Here is a 25,911-nt window from a genome sequence, read left to right as displayed (position 1 = left end):
GTTTCCTTTGCTGTGCATAAATATATTTGCTGTTCTTTTAATTTTTTATGTAATTTTGTTTATTTTTTTATACAGCAGGTTCTTATTAGTCATCAGTTTTATACACATCAGTGTATACATGTCAATCCCAATCGCTCAATTCATCACACCACCATCCCCAGCTCCCCTGGCTTTCCCCCCCTTGGCATTCATACGTTTGTTCTCTACATCTGTGCCTCAATTTCTGCACTGCAAACCGGTTCATCTGTACCATTTTTCTAGGTTCCACATACATGCGTTAATATACGATATTTGTTTTTCTCTTTCTGACTTACTTCACTCTGTATGACAGTCTCTAGATCCATCCACGTCTCAACAAATGACCCAATTTTGTTCCTTTTTATGGCTGAGTAATATTCCATTGTATATATGTACCACAACTTCTTTGTCCATTGTCTGTCAATGGGAATTTAGGTTGTTTCCATGATCTGGTTATTGTAAACAGTGCTGCAGTGAACATTGGGGTGCATGTGTCTTTTTGAATTATGGTTTTCTCTGGGTATACGCCCAGTAGTGGGATTGCTGGATCACATGGTAATTCTATTTTTAGTTTTTTAAGGAACCTCCATACTGTTCTCCATAGTGGCTGTATCAATTTACATTCCCAGCAACAGTGCAAGAGGGTTTCCTTTTCCCCACAATCTCTCCAGCATTGCTTGTTTGTAGATTTTCTGATGAGGCCCATTCTAACTGGTGTGAGGTGATACATCATTGTAGTTTTGATTTGCATTTCTCTAATAATTAGTATGTTGAGCAGCTTTTCATGTGCCTCTTAGCCATCTGTATGTCTTCTTTGGAGAAATGTCTATTTAGGTCTTCTGCCCATTTTTGGATAGGGTTGTTTGTTTTTGTGATATTGAGCTGCATGAGCTGTTTATATATTTTGGAGATTAATCCTTTGTCCATTGATTTGTTTGCAAATATTTTCTCCCAATCTGAGTGTTGTCTTTTGGTCTGTTTATGGTTTCCTTTGCTGCGCAAAAGCACTGAAGTTTCATTAGGTCCCATTTGTTTATTTTTGTTTTTATTTCCATTACTCTAGGAGGTGGATCAAAAAAGATCCTGCTGTGATTTATGTCAAAGAGTGTTCTTCCTATGTTTTCCTCTAAGAGCTTTATAGTGTCCGGTATTACATTTAGGTTTCTAATCCATTTTGAGTTTATTTTTGTGTATGGTGTTAGGGAGTGTTCTAATTTCCTTCTTTTACATGTAGCTGTCCAGTTTTCCCAGCACCACTTATTGAAGAGACTGTCTTTTCTCCATTGTATATCCTTGCCTCCTCTGTCATAGATTAGTTGACCATAGATGCGTGGGTTTATCTCTGGGCTTTCTATCTTGTTCCATTGATCTATGTTTCTGTTTTTGTGCCAGTACCATATTGTCTTGATTACTGTAGCTTTGTAGTACAGTCTGAAGTCAGGGAGTCTGATTCCTCCAGCTCCATTTTTTTCCCTCAAGGCTGCTTTGGCTATTGGGGGTCTTTTGTGTCTCCATACAAATTTTAAGATTTTTTGTTCTAGTTCCATAAAACATGCCATTGGTAATTTGATAGGGATTCCATTGAATCTGTAGATTGCTTTGGGTAGTATAGTCATTTTCACAATATTGATTCTTCCAATCCAAGAACATGGTATATCTCTCCATCTGTTGGTATCATCTTTAATTTCTTTCATCAGTGTCTTACAGTTTTCTGCATACAGGTCTTTTGTCTCCCTAGGTAGATTTATTCCTAGGTATTTTATTCTTTTTGTTGCAATGGTAAATGGGAGTGTTTCCTTAATTTCTCTTTCAGATTTTTCATCATTAGTGTACAGGAATGCAAGAGATTTCTGTTCATTAATTTTGTATCCTTCAACTTTACCAAATTCATTGATTAGCTCTAGTAGTTTTCTGGTGGCATCTTTAGGATTCTCTACGTATAGTATCATGTCATCTGCAAACAGTGACAATTTTATTTCTTCTTTTACAATTTGTATTTCTTTTTCTCCTCCAATTGCCATGGCTAGGCCTTCCAAAACTATGTTGAATAATAGTGGTGAGAGTGGACATCCTTGTATTTTTCCTGATCTTAGAGGAAATGCTTTCAGTTTTTCACCATTGAGAATAATGTTTGCTGTGGCTTTGTCATATATGGCCTTTATTATGTTGAGGTATGTTCCCTCTATTCCCACTTTCTGGAGAGTTTTTATCATACATGGGTCTTGAATTTTGTCAAAAGCTTTTTCTGCATCTATTGAGATGATCATACAATTTTTATTCTTCAGTTTGTTAATATGGTGTATCACATTGATTGATTTGCATATATTGAAGAATCCTTGCATCCCTGGGATAAATCCCACTTGATCATGGTGCATGATCCTTTTAATGTGTTGTTGGATTCTCTTTACTAGTGTTTTGTTGAGGATTTTTGCATCTCTATTCATCAGTGATATTGGTCTGTAATTTTCTTATTTTGTAGTATCTTTGTCTGGTTTTGGTATCAGGGTGATGCTGGCCTCATAGAATGAGTTTGGGAGTGTTCCTTCCTCTGCAATTTTTTGGAAGAGTTTGAGAAGGATGGGTAGTTCTTTTTGCTTCTGCTGTCTGCCCTATTTGCTATTCATTAATGGATTTTATTTTCCCTGAAGTTCAGCAGAACAATATGATCTTTAAAAATACTGGATAAGAAAGAAAATTAGTTAAATCTGTGCTATAATAAATGAATACTGAAAATTAAGATTACATATGTTTGTGGATGTGTATGTGTGTATGCATGTGTGTGTATGTTCCTCATATCACTGAAAAACGTTTTTTACTCCTTCAAGCCTAATCTTAGGCATAAAACTTCTTATAACAGGCTTTATTGGTCAGTGTGTCCCTGGAAGAAGATATTTTGTATCTCAGAGGTAGCATAAGTACCATTAGACGTGGTGTCGCTATGGTAACTGCTTTCTCTCTTTTTCTAATTGAAGAGCGTAGTAAATAGTCTTATAAAATCCACCAACCCATAACTTTCTGGTTCCTCAAGGTGGCTTTAACTCAACCACCTTCTCTGTCTTTATTTTTTCAATCTACAAGATTCAGGTGTTCGGCTATACCTGTTTTATGAGTCTGATGTGCCTTGGAACTTAACCCTTGGGTTGCTGACCACAGAGAATTTCTAAACAGGAGCTCAATGTAGGTATAAAATCATGGAAAGAAGACAAAATTTGAATTGCAAGAACAAATGCACACTTCTATATGAGGCTATGTTTACAAAATTCAACCTGAATAAAACCACAGTATTTGATCAGCTGACTTCACCAAAACTTATATACACGTGGTACAGTGCTAAAAAATCATTCTAGAAGTGCAAGAGCCATAAAGAGTATTGGGTCAATATAAGTCTTGAGCAACAAGCTCATGTATTTTAGTTTAAACAGAAATTCTCCGGGGGATCCAAAGAGCCCTATTTTCCTTTCTGACTCAAACACACACCTCACAAAATATCTATGCCTTAGTGCACAGATGTTGCATGGTGTTAAATAAAACCTATTGTAATTCTTTCCCCACCCTCCTTTGCTGCTTAGAGAGACTAATTCTCTCTGGTTATTTTGCTAGTTATTTATGCTTATACTGTTAGTAAATCTCTTTAAAGACAAAATTGAACATAAAAGAGTTTCTAGTGCTCTATAGAAAAATAGGGCTCATAACTTGTTCTATTTGTGGGAGAGAGTGTAGCATGATGAGATTAAAAGATAATTCCAATAATTTAATCTGGTGTCAACAAATACTCTCTTCCAAGTAACATTATGATTTTCTAAAAGACTGAGTGGAAAAGGACAACAAGAGATAACTGTCTGCAAGATTATACTGGGGATTGACCCTGCACAATATCAAAGAAACACAAAGTTGAGAGTTTAAAATTTACCTTGTCCAACTTCCCATGCAATTAGAGATCTTCTTTACAATATTACCTGATGTTAATCTGAAAACATGTTCTATCTAATCTCTCAGTGCTCCAAAATTTTTGATACAACACAAATATAGTTGGTTTCTTTCTTAACATTGCTAACATCTTTTCACGAAGTGAATAATGCAATTTCTATTTAGGCAATGATTCTTTGCAGGGTGTTCCTCTGCCCAACTTAGAGAAAGCCCAGAGGAAATAAAGGGAATAGAACACGGAATTAGGTATAATAATGAAATGTATCCACAGTAGCTATGGAAGAAACACATCTCATTGAGCTGAAGGTATGCAGAATTCCAAATAAGAGATATCGGGGATACTCCCCTATAGGTCTCTTTTGCTTCTACTGTCTTTCCGAGTATGCAAAGAATTCAAGGCCCTAATCACTCTTTATCTCACCATTTTTTAGTGTTGTGTTTGCAGTGAACAACTTTGGTGGAGGAAATGAGGCAAAGAGCAGTCTTGCTTACTGCTTGCTATAAAACAGCAGGTTCCCAATATGGGCTCTCTGCATCACCCCTGTGGGCCATGAGGCCCAAGCGAAAAAGGATGCAAACTTGCTGGTGCTTATGCTGCTTGCTTCCTTGTAAGTAATGAAGCCCTTTCTCTCTGACTCAGGAGTCTTGTGTCTTCCCGCAGCATTTATGAAAGAGTAACAGGCTTATTTACCAGTTTGCAAGTAGAGTAAAATTTCAGACCAGATAGGAGAAAGTTGCATTAATTCATCCCTGCATCCTCTTAGGAGTGACATTAATAGACCACCCAAACTGTAACCTGATTCTTGCTAGAAAAGTGGACTATAATTTAATTATTCTAAATCTGAAGCTATTACCTCAGTAGATGTTCTAAAAACAAGTAAAACTCTTTTAAAGCACATACAAAAGAGGGAAAGGATAGTACTGCCCAAATGTATGTATTAGTTCTATAAACAGATGAGGATCCCCCTACTACTCCTTATGAGGCAGATAACTTTTAGACTAACATTATTCTGCCATGCTGTTTGAAACAGAATTTTGGACCCTTGACCACCTATGTATTTATATGATATAAAGCAATTTTGAGTCGATCATAAGCAGAATCTTAGCATGGTCTACAGACTTTGTCGCCTTCTAGCAGAAGTGGCATTTGGGTCACAACTCAGTTTTCACATGAAATGTCAAATGTTTCCCTCCACAGATATCTGTTTGGGCATAATAAGTATTTGTATTCCATTGGTAACAGGCCAACTGTACTCTTGGTCAGAGTAGACAATCTTGGTCAGAGTAGATAATCTGATGTTCCATAGCTATCAAATCCACTAATGCAAGCAATAATATCTAAGAAGATAATCTGAAGAATGAGCAGTCAATCTACTTCCCTAAACCATTATTTCCCAACTTTTAGTTTTTTTAAATTGCTCTCTTATGGAACCTTTTTAGACATTCCCCCCAATGGACTCCCTGCCTCCAGTGAAACTAAAATACTAGAGATATAATTCTATTATAAAATTATAAGTTATGTAATAATAATTGTATCAGAATGATACAATTGAACTTGTATATAATATGTACAGCATGAAGCCTAGCTTATAGTAGACACTTTATAAATACAATGTGACTCATTTCCCTTTTCCTAGTGGGAGAATCAGGGGCTTCAGATTGACCCTTAGGTTAATAATAGAAAAAATAAAGAATTTATTTCCCTAAGTGTCTATATTACATTCATTTAACCTAGGAAAAACAGACCTCAATTACGTCTTTTTTGCCTAAAGGTAAAGTTCTCTACCCATGTCCATGTATATCTCCCTTCCCTTAATTGTGAGAGGTGTCCTTGAGTATGATAGGACATCTCTCTGATTAAGTTACGTGGCAAAAAGGATTTTGCAAATGTAATTTTGCTTACTACTAATGCAAACAACAGGGCCAGATGAGGCACAGAAGGCTGCAATGTCAATGGAAGGCCTTTGTTCTGGCAGAGAAAGGTGATGCGGTATGCTCAAAGTCGCCAAGCAGTGAGAGCAGAAGTGGGCTGTGGGGTAGTTACCAAGGAATTAGTTAACATATTCTCTATTAAACAACTGGGCAAGTAATGTCTTGGTACTCATAGCTCCACTTAAACCCATACAGCATGACTCACAATCATGTCCATCCTGTGATACATCCAGAGAGCTGCCACTTAGGAAATGGAACTGTCTGTCAGGGGAGAATTAGGGACCATGGTGTAGGTACTGGTACATGAAAAAGAATTAGAGCAAAGACTAATTAAACCTTCCAACAAACGAGATCTTTTAAAAGACAAATCTGACCAAGAGGGGAAAGTGATAATGTGTCCTCAGAGTAATTCATATTGGCTGGCTCCTCCGATGTGTGTATTTTTTTGATGTACAGCTAAAGTCAGTCATGCTGCAATGCATACCTTACCCATGCACACAAAGCCTGCAGTCAGCCCACCCTTTCATGAAAGACTAATGGGAAAGCAGACAGCATAGCTGCAGAGGAAAACCATTCTGGTAACCTGCTAATATATGTTCAATTGATGCTAAGTTCTAAATTGTGTGCTTTTGACTTTAAGTGAATAATAAGAGATGGGAGCTGTTTGTGAATGCTGGGACTATGAATGTCTTACAGATGCAGATAGAGTAACAGTATGAGCTAAGGCAGAAAGGTGGGAAAGCATGGCACATTAGAGATAGAATAAAAGTCATGGACCATCCACTATATCAAAATTACTTTGGGGTTCACTGATAAATATGAATGGGTAACCATGGGTCACCAGACATTTGAGTCAAACAACATGAGGCTTATAAAATCAACAGAAGAGGGCCTATAGAAAAGAATAATTGATTCTGGAAAGAAAAAGGTAATTCAGGAGGGAAAGAGAACTTAAAAAATACTATTTCAGTACTCTCAGATTTGAGAAACTATCTTATCCAGAATTGAACAGAATCAAAGCACTAGAAACTGTTCTTGGAAATGATACATATGGCTGCTAAAATAAAACACTGAAGAGGATAACTGAATAATAATTTGGACACAAGTTATTAAACTTGCTGATCTGAAATATTCTGAAATATTTATCCCTCTCTGCGCTTATACCTAAAAACATAAAGCAAAACCACAAAGAGATGAAAAACATGAGAAAATACTGAAACATGGGTAATATTTATTTAAAATGTTTTATAAAGTGTTCAAAAACAAAGTAAAACAAATTGTTGAAGACGTAACAGGAAAATTTCTCTGAGCAGAAGAAAGAACTACATCTTTAGATTTGAAAAGGGCTACAAAGTAATTGTGTATTAATTAATTCATTGTTTGTTTACTTATTCAGCAAATAGTTATTGAGCTCAGGTTATTCCAAATTTGGGGGATATAAAAATGAGTATCAGAAATAATAAAAAATAATTTTAAAAAATCTGTGGTAGGCAGTATTTTTAAATGGCCTCCAAGATTCCCACCCCTTTTTGTACATGCCCCCTATAATCTCCCCTTGAGTATGGGGAGGAACCTAAAACCTAAAACTATGATGGCTCTTACTCCCATGCTAGGTTACATTGTATGGTAAAGGTGAAGGGATTTTGCAGATATAATTAAGGTCCCTAAACAGTTTGACTTTGAATTGAGTTATCCATATCTAGAATAGTCTCCTAGGTAGGCCTGACCTAATCAAGTGAGCTCTTTAAAAGTGGATTTAGGACTTCCCTGAGCTTAGAGACTAGAAGAAGAAACTCTTTCTGTTGCTATGTTTGAAGAAGGAACTTTCCATGAATTCTACAGCATCAAGGAAATAAATTTTGCCAACAACCTGATGGACCATGGAAATAAATCCTTCCCTAGTTGAGCCTCCAGATGAGAATGCAGCCAAATAAACACCTTGATTTTAGCCTGTGAGACGCTGAGCAGAGGACTTAACTAAGCCTTTCCTGGAGTTCTGACCTACAGAAATTATGCTATAATAAACAGGTGTTATTTTAAACTGCTAAATTTGTGGTAATCTGTTAAGCAGTAATAGAAATCTAACACAGTATCTACACATATTATTGCAAAATTTCAGAACTTCAAGTGTAAAAGAAAGTGCCATAAAGCTTTCAAAAGAAATTTTAAAAGCTATAAAATTCAGAATAATTTGAATATTTATTAAAAATACCATATTCTAGGGCTTCCCTGGTGGCGCAGTGGTTGAGAGTCCGCCTGCCGGTGCAGGGGACACGGGTTCGTGCCCCGATCCCGGAAGATCCCACATGCCGCGGAGCGGCTGGGCCCGCGAGCCATGGCCGCGGAGCCTGTGTGTCCGGAGCCTGTGCTCCGCAACGGGAGAGGCCACAGCAGTGAGAGGCCCGCGTACAGCAAAAAAAAAAAAAAAAAAAAAATACCATATTCTAGAAAACAATGGAAGAATTCCTTCAGTGTTCTAAGGGGAAATGATTTAAAAACAATTAAGAAAATGAGAGAGTGAAATAGAGACATTTTCTGACATGCAAGGACTTTGAAAGTACCCTGTCTGTATGGCATGATTTGGAGAAAATGATAGAATATAAGAAAGAATCCATCTGACCTTCACCCTTGGAAAAGTCTCCTTAGAGGCATACACATGAATATGTGCCAAATGGGTCGCTTGAATCTGGAGTATTTGCAATATCAGTGTCATAAATATCAGTGTCATAAATCAGTGCCAATTATTGCTTTTCTTTTTATGTTTTTGTTGAGGTAGAATATATACAGACTAATGAGCATCAAGTTGGCTAATCTTTATAAGGTTTAATGAATTTTTAAGAGTGTATACATCTAAGTAATGACTACCAAGATTAAAATATAGAACATTTCCAGTGCCCCCAGAAGGTTAACATTAAGCCCCTTTCCAGTCATACCCCTCCCACCCCCAAAATGGTAAATACCATTTCCACTTCTATCACCATTGATTAGCTCTGTCAGTTCTTGAACTTCATCTATATACAGTCCTATGGTGTGTATTATTTTGTGCTTGGCTTCTTTTGCTGGGAGAGTCATTCTTATAATCATGTTTGCCAGTAGTTCATTCTGTTTTCATTGCTGTGTAGTATTTAATATATCACTTCACTTATATACCACAATTTAGCCATTCACCTTTCGGACATTTGAGTTGGTTTTGGTTTTTGGCTATTATGAATAAAGCTGCTGTGAACATCCTTCCACAGTTTTTGGTGGTTGTATGCACTCATTTGTGTTCAGGCAAATACCTAGGAGTGGGATTGTTGGGTAAAAGGGTACTAGATAGTTTTATTGTTTTTAACATTTATATTGAACCTATAGGGAAAACATGGAAGGCTCATAGTAATAAAGTAAATCAAATAACAAAAAACTTGGCAACTTCAAAGCAAGGTTAAGACTGACAGAAGTAAAAGCTAGATGGAAAAAAATATCCCAGCTCATTTATTTATATCCATGAAACTAAACTCAGGGTAAATTTTTTGAAACTCTATTCTGATAATGATTTGCCTCTACTTAAAAACCATTAAGTGCCTTTCCCTTGCTCTTAGGAAAAGGGCAAAACTCCTTAATAAAGCCTTCAGGCTCTGCATGGCCAGAATATATTTATCTTTTTTGTCTTAACCCTCTGCTCTTCCTGACTTTCTCCACTGAGTCCCACTGACTTCTTGCATATCAAACTCTCCATGACTTTTCTGCCACAGGGCATTTACATGAGCTGCTCCTCAGCCTGGAATGCTCCTATTACCATTTTGCACATAGTTAAATCCTACTCATCCTTCGGACTTCTTATCAAGGGTCATCTTTTCTGAGAAGCCATCTGAAACCTCCTTAATGTAAATTCTCATAACTTTATTAACTTCTGGGTAGTACTTATCACTGCAATTTATTTGTTTACGTCATCAATGATTGATTTTTGCCCTTTCATTAGGTGGTAATTTCCATAATGACAGGGTTTATCTCTGTTTTAGACATTTTGTTGCCAGAATCTAACAGTATTTGGTCCATATGGGCACTCAATAAATATTTATCAAGCAAAAGAAGCAATCTTACATGGTGGAGATAATTTTGAAATTGAAGAACCAGTATCATTTAAAATCATGAAGGTAATAACTTGAAGAATTGAAAATAATAATATAATATAAATTGGAATACACATAGGAGAAGACTCTAGTAAGTGAACTAACTTCCTCTTATTTCTAGAAAGGAGTCTTTATAAGCTATTGAAAGCCTAGTACTTATAATTATAATCACTATAAGAACTAAAATTAGAAACACTTAAATGTAATTATCTGCTTTTCCCAATCACCCTTCCCCACACTCCCAACACAAACTCTCTTTGCTGCAAACTTCAGCATCTCAGCAACCAGGAGTGCTGTGCCTCAGACAAACAGACACGGTTGGTGACACTACAAGTACTTTCTTCCCTCTCATGGGGCTTTGCAGCTTGGAAGAGTTGGTATGCAACTTTCCAGACCCAGCAGAGGTGGGATAGCATGACCCTGGGACTTCTGCTAGACCTGTCTACACCTCCGGCCCCACTTGAAACCCCAAAGGATAAAGGAACTGCGGTCGAGAACATCCAGTCATCTGTCCCAAGCACAGTTACAGAAGAACAAGGTCTCCTGAAAAGAAGAAAAGGCTGAGCTTTCTCAGAACTTTATCCTGTCTCTACCATGTGGCTGACAGGGTCGTGGTGCTCCAGCCAGGTGTCAGGCCTGAGTCTCAGAGGTGGGAGAGTTGAGTTCAGGACATTGGTCCACCAGAGACTTCCCGGCCCCACATATTACCAACTGGCGAGAGCTCTCCCAGAGATCTCCATCTCAATGCCAAGACCCAGCTCTACTCAACGACCAGCAAGCTCCAGTGCTGGACACCCCATGCCAAACAACTAGCAAGACAGGAACACAAACCCACCCGTTAGCAAAGAGGATGCCTAAAATCATATTATGTTCACAGACACCCCAAAACACACCACCAGATGGGCTCCTGCCCACCATAAAGACAAGATCCAGCCTCATCCATCAGAACACAGGCACCACTCCCCCGCAACCAGGAAGCCTACACAACCCAACGAACCAACCTTAGCCACAGGGGTAGACACCAAAAACAATGGGAACTACAAACCTGCACCCTGTGAAAAGGAGACGCTAAACACAGTAAGTTAAGCAAAATGAGAAGACAGAGAAATATGCAGCAGATGAAGGAGCAAGGTAAAAACCCACCAGATCAAATAAAGAGGAAATAGGCAGTCTACCTGAAAAAGAATTCAGAGTAATGATAGTAAAGATGATCCAAAATCTTGGAAATAGAATGGAGAAAATATAGAAACATTTAACAAGGACCTAGAAGAAAAAAGGAGCAAACAAATAATGATGAACAACACAATAAATGAAATTAAAAATTCTCTAGAAGGAATTAATAGCAGAATAACTGAGGCAGAAGAACGGATAAGTGATGTGGAAGATAAAATAGTGGAAATAACTACCACAGAGCAGAACAGAGAAAAAAGAATGAAAAGAATTGAGGACAGTCTCAGAGACCTCTGGGACAACATTAAATGCATCAACATTTGAATTATAGTGGTCCCAGAAGAAGAAGAGAAAAAGAAAGGGTCTGAGAAAATATTTGAAGAGATTCTAGTTGAAAACTTCCCTAATATGGGAAAGTAAATAGTCAATCAAGTCCAAGAAGCACAGAGAATCCCATACAGGATAAATCTAAGGAGAAACATGCCAAGAAACAAATTAATCAAATTATCAAAAATTAAATATAAAGAAAAAATATAAAAAGCAGCAAGGGAAAAGCAACAAATAACAAATAACGTACTAGGGAATCCCCATAAGGTTAACAGCTGATCTTTCAGCAGAAACTCTGCAAGCCAGAAGGGAGTGGCAGGACATATTTAAAACGATGAAAGGGAAAAACCTACAACCAAGATTACTCTACCCAGCAAGGATCTCATTCAGATTTGACGGAGAAATTAAACTCTTTACACAAGCAAAAGCTAAGAGAATTCAGCACCATCAAACCAGCTTTACAACAAATGCTAAAGGAACTTCTCTAGGCAGGAAACACAACAGAAGGAAAAGACCTACAATACCAAACCCAAAACAACTGAGGAATTGGTAATAGGAACACGCATATTGATAATTACCTTAAATGTAAATGGATTACCTGATCCAAACAAAAGACATAGATTGTGTGAATGGATACAGAAACAAGACCTGTATATATGCTGCCTATAAGAGAACCACTTCAGGGCTTCCCAGGTGGCGCAGTGGTTGAGAGTCCACCCGCCGATGCAGGGGACGCAGGTTCGTGCCCCAGTCCAGGAGGATCCCACATGCCGCAAAGCGGCTAGGCCCATGAGCCATGGCCACTGAGCCTGCACGTCTGGAGCCTGTGCTCCACAACAGGAGAGGCCACAACAGTGAGAGGCCCATATACCGCCAAAAAAAAAGAGAACCACTTCAGACCTAGGGACACATACAGACAAAAAGTGAAGTGAGAGGATGGAAAAAGATATTCTAGGCAAATGGAAATCAAAAGAAAGATGGAGTAGCAATTCTCATATGAGGCAAAATAGACTTTAAAATAAAGACTATTACAAGAGACAAAGAAGGACACTACATAATGATCAAGGGATCAATCCAAGAAGAAGATAAAACAATTGTAAATATTTATGCACCCAACATAGGAGCACCTCAATACATAAGGCAAATGCTAAGATCCATAAAAGGGGAAATTAACAGTAACACAATAATAGTAGGGGACTTTAACACACCACTTTCACCAATGGACAGATCAACCAAAATGAAAATAAATAAGGAAACATAAGCTTTAAATGACACATTAAACAAGATGGACTTCATTGATATTTATACAACATTCCATTCAAAAACAACAGAATATTTTTGTGTATGGTGTTAGGGAGTGTTCTAATTTCCTTCTTTTACACGTAGCTGTCCAGTTTTCCCAGCACCACTTATTGAAGAGGCTGTCCTTTCTCCAATGTATATTCTTGCCTCCTTTATCAAAAGTAAGGTGAACATATGTACGTGGGTTTATCTCTGGGCTTTCTATCCTGTTCCATTGATCTATATTTCTGTTTTTGTGCCACTACCGTACTCTCTTAATTACTGTAGCTTTGTAGTATAGTCTGAAGTCAGGGAGCCTGATTCCTCCAGCTCCGTTTTTCTTTCTCAAGATTGCTTTAGCTATTCGGGGTCTCTTCTGTTTCCATACAAATTGTGAAATTTTTTGTTCTAGTTCTGTGAAAAATGCCATTGGTAGTTTGATAGGGATTGCATTGCATCTGTAGATTGCTTTGGGTAGTATAGTCATCTTCACAATGTTGATTCTTCTAACCAAAGAACATGGTATGTCCCTCCATCTGTTTGTATCATCTTTAATTTCTTTCATCAGTGTCTTATAGATTTCTGCATAGAGGTCTTTTGTCTCCTTAGGTAGGTTTATACCTAGGTATTTTATTCTTTTTGTTGCAATGGTAAATCAGAGATTTTCCTTAATTTCTCTTTCAGATTTTTCATCATTAGTTTATAGGAATGCAAGATTTCTGTGCATTAATTTTGTATCCTGCTACTTTACCAAATTCATTGATTAGCTCTGGTAGTAGTTTGGTAGCATCTTTAGGATTCTCTATGTAGAGTATCATGTCATCTGCAAACAGTGACAGATTTACTTCTTTTCTGGTTTGGATTTCTTTTATTTATTTTTCTTGCTTGGTTGCTATGGCTAAAACTTCCAAAACTATGTTGAATAATAGTGGTGAGAGTGGGCAACCTTGTCTTGTTCCTTATCTTAGTGGAAATGGTTTCAGTTTTTCACCATTGAGGACAATGTTGGCTGTGGGTTTGTCGTATATGGTCCTGGGCTGTTGTTTGCTAGAAGATTTTTTTTTTTTTTTTTTTTTTTTTTTTTTTTTTTTTTTTTCTGTACGCGGGCCTCTCACTGCTGTGGCCTCTCCCGTTGCGGAGCACAGGCTCCGGACACACAGGCTCCGCAGCCATGGCTCGCGGGCCCAGCCGCTCCGCGGCATGTGGGATCTTCCGGGATCGGGGCACGAACCCGTGTCCCCTGCATCGGCAGGCGGACTCTCAACCACTGCGCCACCAGGGAAGCCCTGCTAGAAGATTTTTAATCACAGTTTCAATTTCAGTGCTTGTGCTTGGTCTGTTTATATTTTCTATTTCTTCCTGATTCAGTCTCAGAAGGTTGTGCTTTTCTAAGGATTAGTCCATTTCTTCCAGATTGTCCATTTTATTGGCATACAGTGGCTTGTAGTATTCTCTCATGATCCTTTGTATTTCTGCAGTGTCAACTGTTACTTCTCCTTTTTTATTTCTAATTCTATTGATTTGAGTCTTCTCCCGTTTTTTCTTGATGAGACTGGCTAATGGTTTATCAATTTTGTTTATCTTTTCAAAGAACCAGCTTTTAGTTTTATTGATCTTTGCTATCGTTTCCTTCATTTCTTTTTTATTTATTTCTGATCTCATATTTATTATTTCTTTCCTTCTGCTAAATCTGGGGGAGGGGGTTGTTTCTTTTTTCTCTAATTGCTTTAGGTGTAAGGTTAGGTTTTTTATCTGAGATGTTTCTTGTTTCTTAAGGTAGGATTGTATTGCTATAAACTTCCCTCTTAGAACTACTTTTGCTGCATCCTGTAGGTTTTGGATCATCGTATTTTCATTGTCATCTGTCTCTAGGTATTTTTCGATTTCCTCTTTAATTTCTTCAGTGATCTCTTGGTTATTAAGTAGTGTGTTGTTTAGCCCCCATGTTTTTGTATTTTTTAGAGATCTTTTCCTGTCATTGATATCTAGTCTCATAGCGTTGTGGTCGGAAAAGATACTTGATACAAGTTCAATTTTCTTAAATTTACCAAGGCTTGATTTTTGACCCAAGATATTATCTATCTTGACCCAAGATAATATCTTGGATATTATCTATCTATGTTCCCTGAGCACTTGAGAAGAAAATGTATTCTGTTGGCTTTGGATGGAATGTCCTGTAAATATCAATTAAGTCCATCTTGTTTAATGTGTCATTTAAAGCTTGTGTTTCCTTATTTATTTTCATTTTGGATGATTTGCCCATTGGTGAAAGTAGGGTGTTAAAGTCCCGTACTATGATTGTGTTACTGTTAGTGGGAATGTAAATGGATACAGCCAGTATGGAGAACAGTATGGAGGTTCCTTAAAAAACTAAAAATAGAACTATCACACGACCCAGCAATCCCACTACTGGGCATATAGCCTGAGAAAATCATAATTCAAAATGAGTCATGTACCACAATGTTCACTGCAGCTCTATTTACAATAGCCAGGACATGGAAGCAACCTAAGTGTCCATTGACAGATGAATGGATAAAGAAGATGTGGCACATATATACAGTGGAATATTACTCAGCCATAAAAAGCAACGAAATTGAGTTAGTTGTAGTGAGGTAGATGGACCTAGAGTCTGTCATACAGAGTGAAGTAAGTCAGAAAGAGAAAAACAAATACCGTATGCTAACACATATATATGGAATCTAAAAATAAATAAATAAATAAGTTTAAAAGTTGTCATGAAGCAACTAGGGGCAGCACAGGAATAAAGACATGGACTTACTAGAGAATGGACTTGAGGACACGGGGAGGGGGAAGGGTAAACTGGGACAAAGTGAGAGAGTGGCAAGGACATATATACACTACCAAATATAAAACCGATAGCTAGTGGGAAGCAGCCGCATAGCACAGGGCGACCACCTCTGGGCTTTGTGACCACCAAGAGGGGTGGGATAGGGAAGGTGGGAGGGAGGGAGATGCAATCCCATTCCTGGGCATATATCTGGAGAAAACTCGAATTCAAAAAGATACATGCACCCCTATGCTCATAGCAGCACTATTTACAATAGCCAAAACATGCAAACAACCTTAATGTCCATTGATAGATGAATGGATAAAGAATATGTGGTATATAGACACAATGGAATACTCACCCATAAAAGAAAACAAAATAATGCCATTCACAACATAGATGGACCTAGAGATGATCATACTAAGTGAAGTAAGTCACACAGAAAAAGAAAATTTCATATGATATAGCTTATATGAGGAATCTGAAAAATGATACAAATGAATTTGTTTACAAAAAAGAAATTGACCCACAGACTTAGAAAACAAACTTATGGTTACCAAAGGGGAAACGTGAGGGCGGTGGGAGGGATAAATTAGGAGTTTGGGATTAACATATACACACTACTATATATATAAAATAGGTAACCAACAAGGACTTACTGTATAGCACAGGGAACTATACTCAATATTTTGTAATAACCTACAAGGGAAAAGAATCTGAAAATTATATATATATATATATATATGTATATATAACTGAATCAGTGTACTGCACACTTAAAACTAAAACAACATTGTAAATCATCTATACTTCAATAAAAAAGTGCAAGAAAAATTTAAAAATACAGAAACCAAAAACAACAGAATACACTTTCTTCTCAAGTGCTCATGGAACATTCTTCAGGATAGATCATATCTTGGGTCACAAATCAAGCCTTGATAAATTTCAGAAAATTGAAATCATATCAAGCAACTTTTCTGACCAAAATGCTATGAGATTAGAAATTAGCTACAGGGAAAAAAAAAAAAACCACAAACACATGGAGGCTAAATAATACATTACTAAATAACCAAGAGATCACTGAAGAAATCAAAGAGGAAATCAAAAATTGCCTAGAGACAAATGCCAATGAAAATACGATGATCCAAAACCTATGGGATACAGCAAAAGCAGTTCTAAGAGGGAAGTTTATAGCAATACAATCCTACCTCAAGAAACAAGAAGAAGCTCAAATAAACAATCTAACCTTACACCTAAAGCAATTAGAGAAAGAAGAACAAAAAAAACCAAAGTTAGCAAACAGACAGAAACCATAAAGATCAGATCAGAAATAAATGGAAAAGAAATGAAGGAAACAATAGCAAAGATCAGTAAAACGAAAAGCTAGTTTTTTGAGAAGATAAACAAAATTGATAAACCATTAGCTAGACTTATCATGAAAAAAAGGGAGAAGACTCAAATCAACAGAATTAGAAATGAAAAAGAAGTAACAACTGACACAAGAAATACCAAGCATCATGAGAGATTACTACAAGCAACCATATGCCAGTAAAATGGACAACCTGGAAGAAATGGACAAATTCTCAGAAAAGCACAACCTTCTGGGACTGCACCAGGAAGAAACAGAAAACATAAACAGACCAATCACAAGCACTGAAATTTAAACTGTGACTAAAAATCTTCCAACAAACAAAAGCCCAGGACCAGGTGGCTTCACAGGCGAAGTCTATCAAACATTTAGAGAAGAGCTAACACCTATCCTTCTCAAACTCTTCCCAAATATAGCAGAGGGAGGAACACTCCCAAACTCATTCTACGAGGCCACCATCACCCAGATACCAAAACCAGACAAAGATTTCACAGTAAAAGAAAACTACAGGCCAATATCACTGATGAACATAGATGCGAAAATCCTCCGCAAAATAGTACCAAACAGAATCCAGCAGCACATTAAAAGGATCATACACAATGACCAAGTGGGGTTTATCCAAGGAATGCAAGGATTCTTCAATATACGCAAATCAATCAACGTGATACACCATATTAACAAACTGAAGGATAAAAACCATACGATCATCTCAATAGATGCAGAAATAGCTTTCAACAAAATTCAACACACATTTGTGATAAAAACTCTCCAGAAAGTAGGCATAGAGGGAACTTACCCCAACATATTAAAGGCCATATATGACAAACCCACAGCCAACATCATTCTCAATGGTGAAAAACTGGAACCATTTCCAATAAGATCAGGAACAAGACAGGTTGCCCACTCTCACCACTGTTATTCAACATAGTTTTGGAAGTTTTAGCCACAGCAATCAGACAAATAAAAGAAATAAAAGAAATCCAAATCAGAAGAGAAGAAGTAAAACTGTCACTGTTTGCAGGTGAAATGATACTATACATAGAGAATCCTAAATATGTTACCAGAAAACTATTACAGCTAATCAATGAATTTGGTAGAGTAGCAGGATACAAAATTAATGCAAAGAAATCTCTTGCCTTCCCATACACTAATGATGAAAATCCGAAAGAGAAATTACGGAAATACTCCCATTTACCATTGCAACAAAAAGAATAAAATACCTAGGAATAAACCTACCTAAGGAGACAAAACACCAGTATGCAGAAAACTATGACATTGATGAAAGAAATTAAAGATGATACAAACAGATGGAGGGATATACCATTTTCTTAGATTAGAAGAATCAATATTGTGAAGATGACTATACTACCCAAAGCAATCTAAAGATGCAATGCAATCCCTATCAAACTACCAATGGCATTTTTCACAGAACTAGAACAAAAAATTTCACAATTTTTATGGAAATACAAAAGACCCTGAATATCCAAAACAATCCTGAGAAAGAAAAACAGAGCTGGAGGAATCAGGCTCCCTGACTTCAGACTATACTACAAAGCTACAGTAATCAAGACAGTATGGTAGTGGCAAAAACCAGAAATATAGATCAATGGAACAGGATGAAAGCCCAGAGATAAACCCATGCCCATATGGTCACCTTATTTTCGATAAAGGAGGCAAGAATATACAATGGAGAAAAGACAGCCTCTTCAGTAAGTGGTACTGGGAAAACTGGACAGCTACATGTAAAAGAAGGAAATTAGAACACTCCCTAACACCATCAACAAAAATAAACTCAAATGGATTAATGACCTAAATGTAAGGCCAGACACCATAAAACCCTTAGAGGAAATCTTAGGCAGAACACTCTATGACATAAATCACAGCAAGATCTTTTTGACACACCTCTGAGAGAAATGGAAATAAAAACAAAAATAAACAAATGGGACCTAATGAAACTTAAAAGCTTTTGCACACAAAGGAAACCATAAACAAGACAAAAAGACAACCCTCAGAATGGGAGAAAATATTTGCAAACGAAGCAACTGACAAAGGATTAATCTCCAAAATTTACAAGCAGCTCATGAACTCAATATCCAAAAAACAAACAAACAAACCAATCCAAGAAATGGCAGAGACCTAAATAGACATTTCTCCAAAGCAGATATATACAGACTGCCCACAAGCACATGAAAGGATGCTCAACAACACTAATCATTAGAGAAATACAAATCAAAACTACAATAAGGTATCACCTCACACCAGTCAGAATGGCCATCATCAAAAAAAATCTACAAAGAATACATGCTGGAGAGGGTGTGGAGAAAAGGGAACCCTCTTGCACTCTTGGTGGGAATGTAAATTGATATAGCCACTATCAAGAACAGTATGGAGGTTCCTTAAAAAAAGTAAAAATAGAACTACTGTATTACTCATCAATCCCAATACTTATACTTTCTTATGGCATATACCATAAGAAAACCATAATCCCAAAAGAGTCATGTATCACAATGTTCACTGCAGCTCTATTTACAATAGCCAGGGCATGGAAGCAACCTAACTGTCCATCGAAAGATGAATGGATAAAGAAGATGTAGCACATATATACAATGGAATATTACTCAGCCATAAAAAGAAACGAAATTAAGTTATTTGTAGTGAGGTGGATGGACCTAGAGTCTGTCATACAGAGTGAAGTAAGTCAGAAAGAGAAAACAAATACTGTATGCCAACACATATATATGGAATCTAAAAAAATGGTTCTGATCAACCTAGGGGCAGGACAGGAATAAAGATGCAGACATATAGAATGGACCTGAGGACACAGGAAGGGGGAAGGGTAAGCTGGGACGAAGTGAGAGAGTAACATTGACATATATACACTACCAAATGTAAATAGATAGCTAGTGGGAAGCAGCCACATAGCACAGGGATATCAGCTTGGTGCTTTGTGACCACCTAGAAGGGTGGGATAGGGAGGGTCGGAGGGAGATGCAAGAGGGAGGGGATATGGGGATATATGTGTATGTATAGCTGATTCACTTTGTTATACAGCAGAAACTAACACAACAACGTAAAGCAATTATACTCCAATAAAGATGTTAAAAAAAAAAAAAACCCTTCCTAGGATCTGTCATTAGCTAGAACAATAAGCACTTCTTAATAGCTAGTGAATAGCTAAAGCAGTACAAGTCTGTGTTATTATGTCTTTTCAATATTACTTCAAATTTTCAAGTTAAAGTAGATTAAAGTCACAAATGAAATTTAAATAAATAAATAAAAATAAATATAATTATCTCTAGGGAACATGTCTGGGGCTGGGGAATTGAGATTGGAGAGATGGATATTAACTTTTAAAATTACACTTATTTTACACTTATTTCAAATTTATTATTTATTTTACACTTATTTTAAATTTATTAATTATTTTACACTTATTTTAAATTTATTTTACTCTTTTTCCTTTATTCTAGTGCATAACAGAAAGCTGAAACCCAAGGTTATTATACATTCCCAACTTTAGAAATCTTTGTAAGTGTAGGGGTTCAGAACAGTCCTCCCCAAGATGTCTACTTTGACACGTGGATTATTTTGAGCTAAAGGTAGTGGAGTCCCTTGGAGCTCAAGAGAAACTACTGACCCTCCCTTAGCTACTTAAGAGAAGTTTATATTGGAAACTTTTCCCAGAAAAGAATTATGATCAGAGATAAATTTTATCTAAGCGGACCCATCTATCTGGCAGGACAAACATCTAATTATTAAACATCGGCTCTTCTTAGCATCCTGTGAATGACCCTCCTGTCCTTGGATTCCCCTGGCCCTTAGCCCATTCCTTAGCTCAGGATGGCATATACACCTCCTTTTACCTTTCTGCCTCTGATCCTCTCATGTATGTAGGATTCCTGTACATACGAAGTTAAATTTGATTTTCTTCTGCTAATATGTCTCATGTCATTTTATTTGACGAGCCACAAAGAACCAAAGAAGGGAAGGGGGGCAGGAAATTCCCCCCTTCCCGACAGAAGATTGGGGAACCCAATTTGCATATCTGCCCCTGTGTCAGGGGTCAGGTTTAGGGTAAGGCACATGGGATTAGGTATTCGAGGTTGTTGACAAATGTTCTAGATCTGTGATAAATTCAAGCCTTCTGGGGTAAAGTAATGAAGCCACAAACTGATTCAAAGACTATAAAGGGTAACAGCAGGTTTTCGAAGTTCACACAGTAATATGTCCAGGTTCCCTGGAATTAGTTCAGGCAGTCAGGGATTAGGGCAAAACATCGCTGTCCTGGATGGTTCCTGCATTTTCCCCACACTAGTCATAGGCTAGGTGACCAATTTGACCAAGCCAAATTGGTCACATATCACAATGCCAGAGTGGAATAAAGGGAATAAAATATTTGTCATATTATAGGTTTCAAATAGAAGATCTCAACAGCTGAGGAGGAGCAAATACTTTTAATCTAACTGCTGAATCCAAGCTAAGGGGTTGGATTATCAGGAGAAAACTTGATCGTAAGGTATGGGAACTTGGGTGCAGGGTGGTCCATATTAATTCTGGTAAAGCATGACTGACTTACTGTCTAAGTAACTTTCTTGAAGGGCCAGGCTCTTGGCATTTAACATATTTAGTAAATGCCAACCTGTTCTCTATTCACAAAACTAACTCTTTTTGAAGGCATTCTGTTGTCCAGAGCCAGAAATAATTCTTCTCTTCTTCATCTCCCAAAGCACTTTTTCCAATTTTTATGGCATTTAGCATGTTATGTTATATACTCTGATTACATATGTGCATTTGTTACTTCCCTCGTTAATCTCTGAACTCATGGAAATTTTGGGTATATGCATTTGTCACAGGGACTGGCCATGGGCCTTGCACATCATTTGTGAAAGAAGATTCAATACCAGATTAAGTATTACCTGAGGACCCCAAGATGACAAATTTTGCCCATCTCTTTTGAGACTGAATTGTCATCTGCAATGTGCCTTATGACCATGCTTTGGATGCGTCACAGAATTCAGAGTTTACATTGCCATATACAAGCTATAAGTATATACTATTATTTCCACTTATAACCTTTAGAGGAATGGAAATGTTTTCTATTGGTGTTAACAGGTACTACACATCTTTCTAGATCAGATATTTGTGTTAAGAAACTAAACAATGATTTTCATTAATAAGAACTGCGAAGATATTTGAATATGTCTGTTTTAATAATAACAATTTCTTCAGGCTGCATAGTTTAAGCTACTTTCTAAGATTACATCATCTAAATCCTTATAAAAGTTACAATATTTTTCTACAAAGACAAACTAAGACTCTACATATCCATTGTCTATAAACCTAAAATAGTAATGAAAATTCGTGCAAGCAACATTCAAAGCAAGCAATTTTCTGTGATTTTAAGTATATGCAAAGAAATTCTGAGTAACCTACACATTCAAGGTGTGTCTTCTAAGAAATAAAGATCTGGGGTCTACTTATGTTCCAGAGAATTCCTTTTTTCCTCTTCTCCTAAGGCTGTTATCTCTTTTCTTGTTATTATGGATGAAATTGGTTTAGAACATAAAAAACAGAATTGATATTTGATCCTTGAATAATGCTGAAGATAATATATGCAGGGAAGTTTTTCCAAGCATGTCTGGGTATATACCTTTGAATTTTACTGGAAAACATGTCATTTCATTCAGAACTCTGAATTAAGATGCACAATTTTTTGCTGAAGGCTATTTTATTTTATTTTATTATTTTTTTATTTTTATTTTTTTTTTTGTGGTATGCGGGCCTCTCACTGTTGTGGCCTCCCCCGTTGCGGAGCACAGGCTCCGGATGCGCAGGCTCTGGATGCGCAGGCCCAGCGGCCATGGCTCACGGGCCCAGCCGCTCCGCGGCATATGGGATCCTCCCAGACCGGGGCACGAACCCGTATCCCCTGCATCGGCAGGCGGACTCTCAACCACTGCGCCACCAGGGAGGCCCTGAAGGCTATTTTAAATTAGGCTAATAAATTGCTACTCTCTGCCTTGCGTGATAATGCATTACATTATCTACTGATGTACATGTATTGTTTGACTCTAATGGTGTGGAAATTAAATGTTAGACATGGGCCAGATGTTCCTATAGATGAACATGAAGTATGACTCTGGCATAGTTATGTCTCACTGGGACAGAGAGAAGAATGCGGCAACCACCTCAAAAAATATCCTCTGATATTGGTCTCGTAAGAACTACCATTGTGTAAGCCTAGACCTTCTCTTTGTCCTTGTCTTTGAGAAGTGTTATAAATGTCAGCAGTATTTGCACCTGTTCGTGAGGAAAGAGACCTTGTTTCCTAAAATACAGGATAAAACAAATCATGAGTATAAAACTACCTGGAGGGGTATCCAGAGATGGTAAATATCTGTCATCTTTATTGGACAGACAGCAGCTGCTTGGAATGTTTCCCTGGACTGAGCACCTCAACGTGGCAGTGAGGGGTCATTCCTTTGCAACTGCAAAGAGTTCACAGCAGGGTAGGAGGGATGTGGAAGTTGGGGGGAAGGGAAATGGCAAACAAATGGGCCTTAATCAAGATTCCCTGCTGGCTTTAGCCCCATTGGAAAAAAAGGGGAAAAAAAAGAAACCCATAATCTCCTATTTGAGGCTAACTTATGAATGGGATCATAACTCAAATAGCAGAAACACATCATAAGAATGAGGGGGGGCGGGGGAGCACACAGAGTGTTTGCTGCTCTTGCTTCTACTGATGCTAAACAGACTACTGCTAATATGTCAATATATCTTTGAAAATCATCAGAGAAGTGGCATAGGAGATAAATACATTACATCATCTTACCATAAGTCAGTCACCCACTCACTGAGAAATGTTTTTGAGGATCTGTGTTAATGGATGCAAGGATGGGCTTCTGGAAGCTTAGAGGTGGGTGCACTTCAGTTGTGGATAAAAAAGTGAAGAAGGAAATCTATAGGCATGTTCAATAATATCCAAGAAAAACTGTGGAGAAAGACAAACACATCTCACTGCAAGGCTAGGTCAGTGTTTGCAAGTATCTTCTTTTAAAAGAGCTGCTGACTTCCAAGAAGAATATCATGAGAAAATGCAACATGGAGAAAGAGAATTTATCCCTTCATGAGTTATTTCAGCTGCAAGTGTTGCTATCATTTTCCCCTCTCACTCTCTTGTGTTTTGCTTGAAATATGGACAGTGAGGGATTCATTGCTTTGTGCACTAGAGGTTTCATTCGTATGCTTCTCACTAACAGTGATACTTCCTTTCTGATTTATGTGACTTCATTTCTATTTTCTTTATTTAGCATCATTTCTGATTTTTAGTCCAATAAACTGATTTCTCAGGAGTCGCCTAAGTTTTCTCTTTTGCCTTGTTCTTCTGTCTTCTTTCCTTCTTTGTTAGGTCACTTTTGGGGAAAAAAAGTAGTGTTTTGAAAATCTTTTTCTTATTAATCATAAAGGCAAAGTAGTCAGTTTTTATCTCTCACATGAATTTTCTACACAGATGAATGTCATGCCTTTCTGGATCTCCCTCTCAAGCTATACATGAACAGAAACCTATCATTTTCCTATTATAAAATATTATTAGTCACATGTTCAATATGTTCCTAATGTCATCAACTCCAGAAAATTAAAATAATCTATTCCTGCCTTCCAGGACCACTGAGGTTCATGAGTTGATAAGTAACTGTCGGGAACCTTCACCTGTTGGATAAAATTGCTCCCATTTCTCTTAGTCCCGGAAGTTTTCCTTCCTTATCATCTAATCAAATGGCTTCTCATGATCCCTGAAATAGAGAGTTGGCAGAATACCCTTCGATAGGTTGATGTTGGCATTTTTGTGCTTAACAAGTTTCCTGGTTATCCTGCCAAAATCAACAATTGACACCTTAAAGTCAAACTGTTTTGCTCTTTTTTTAATGTGCTAGAAGATATCTTTAATAATGAGACATTAAATACAGTCACCAAACAAGCAGAGCAAAAAGGGGGAAATGAGGGAGAACAAGAAGAGAAAACATGAGCTTCTGATGGTCTTGCTCTTAATTGGTCATTTCCTCTAGACTCTCACGTCTTCAGCTTTAGTACAGTTAAGTGGATGGACTCAGGAAGAAGGGAAGAAGGAGGCCATTTTGACCCTTAGCCTCTACAAGAAGAGTCATCTGCAGAACCATTATGAGTTCACTAGGTATTTTACTGAGGTTGGAGACTAAAGCCTTAACTGGCTTTGTCCTCTGGACATATGTTTCCCTGCACACCTAAAGAAGCAGATTACCATGGCAGGATAACCTGGGAATCCAGGATCCTTAATAATATTCAAATACTAAATATTGTGTAGCTAGAATGGTATATTGGTAAAGAACATGAATTTGGGAGTTAGGGAGGCTTGAAATAGAATCACATCATAACCACCAATGGTCTGTATGGTCATGGCCAAGTTGTTTAAATCCCCTCAACCTCAGCTTTCTTATTTGTACAGTAAATGTGACTATAGTATGAACTTCATAGGATTATTGTGATTATTAAATGAGATAATATACATTAAAATGTTTAATCAAGTGCTTAGTGCATACACCCTAAATACATGTTATCTGCTATTAGTAAAGCATTAATACTAATCATAATCATATTGGTAAAGGTTAGTAGGAAAAGGGTTTTTTTAAAAAGTTCAGTCAGACTCTGGCTGTTTAGGATAAACTGAGTATTTTTCCTAAATCCAGCAGTCTTGGTAGACTGCAATCTTGAAAATAATTGGGGAATTGAGGCTAACACATATGAAACAACATGAATGCACAGATAAAAACAATATTTTATATACGAACTTTGTTTTCAAAACTATTATGAGTTGTACCTATCCACTTGGGTCTTTTTGGTCTTGTTTTTGGTCTTATTTTTTGCTTTGCTTTTTTTTGTTCAAAGAGAAGCGGGAGGTTTCCTGTGTGAATTCTGGACCTACTACAATTGCTCACTTGCTTATCAAACAT

The sequence above is a fragment of the Mesoplodon densirostris genome, chromosome 10, assembly GCF_025265405.1.
Source record: "Mesoplodon densirostris isolate mMesDen1 chromosome 10, mMesDen1 primary haplotype, whole genome shotgun sequence".
In the NCBI taxonomy this organism is placed as follows: Eukaryota; Metazoa; Chordata; class Mammalia; order Artiodactyla; family Ziphiidae; genus Mesoplodon; species Mesoplodon densirostris.
The sequence above is the reverse complement of the archived record's forward strand: the minus strand, read 5'-3'. Positions refer to the sequence as shown.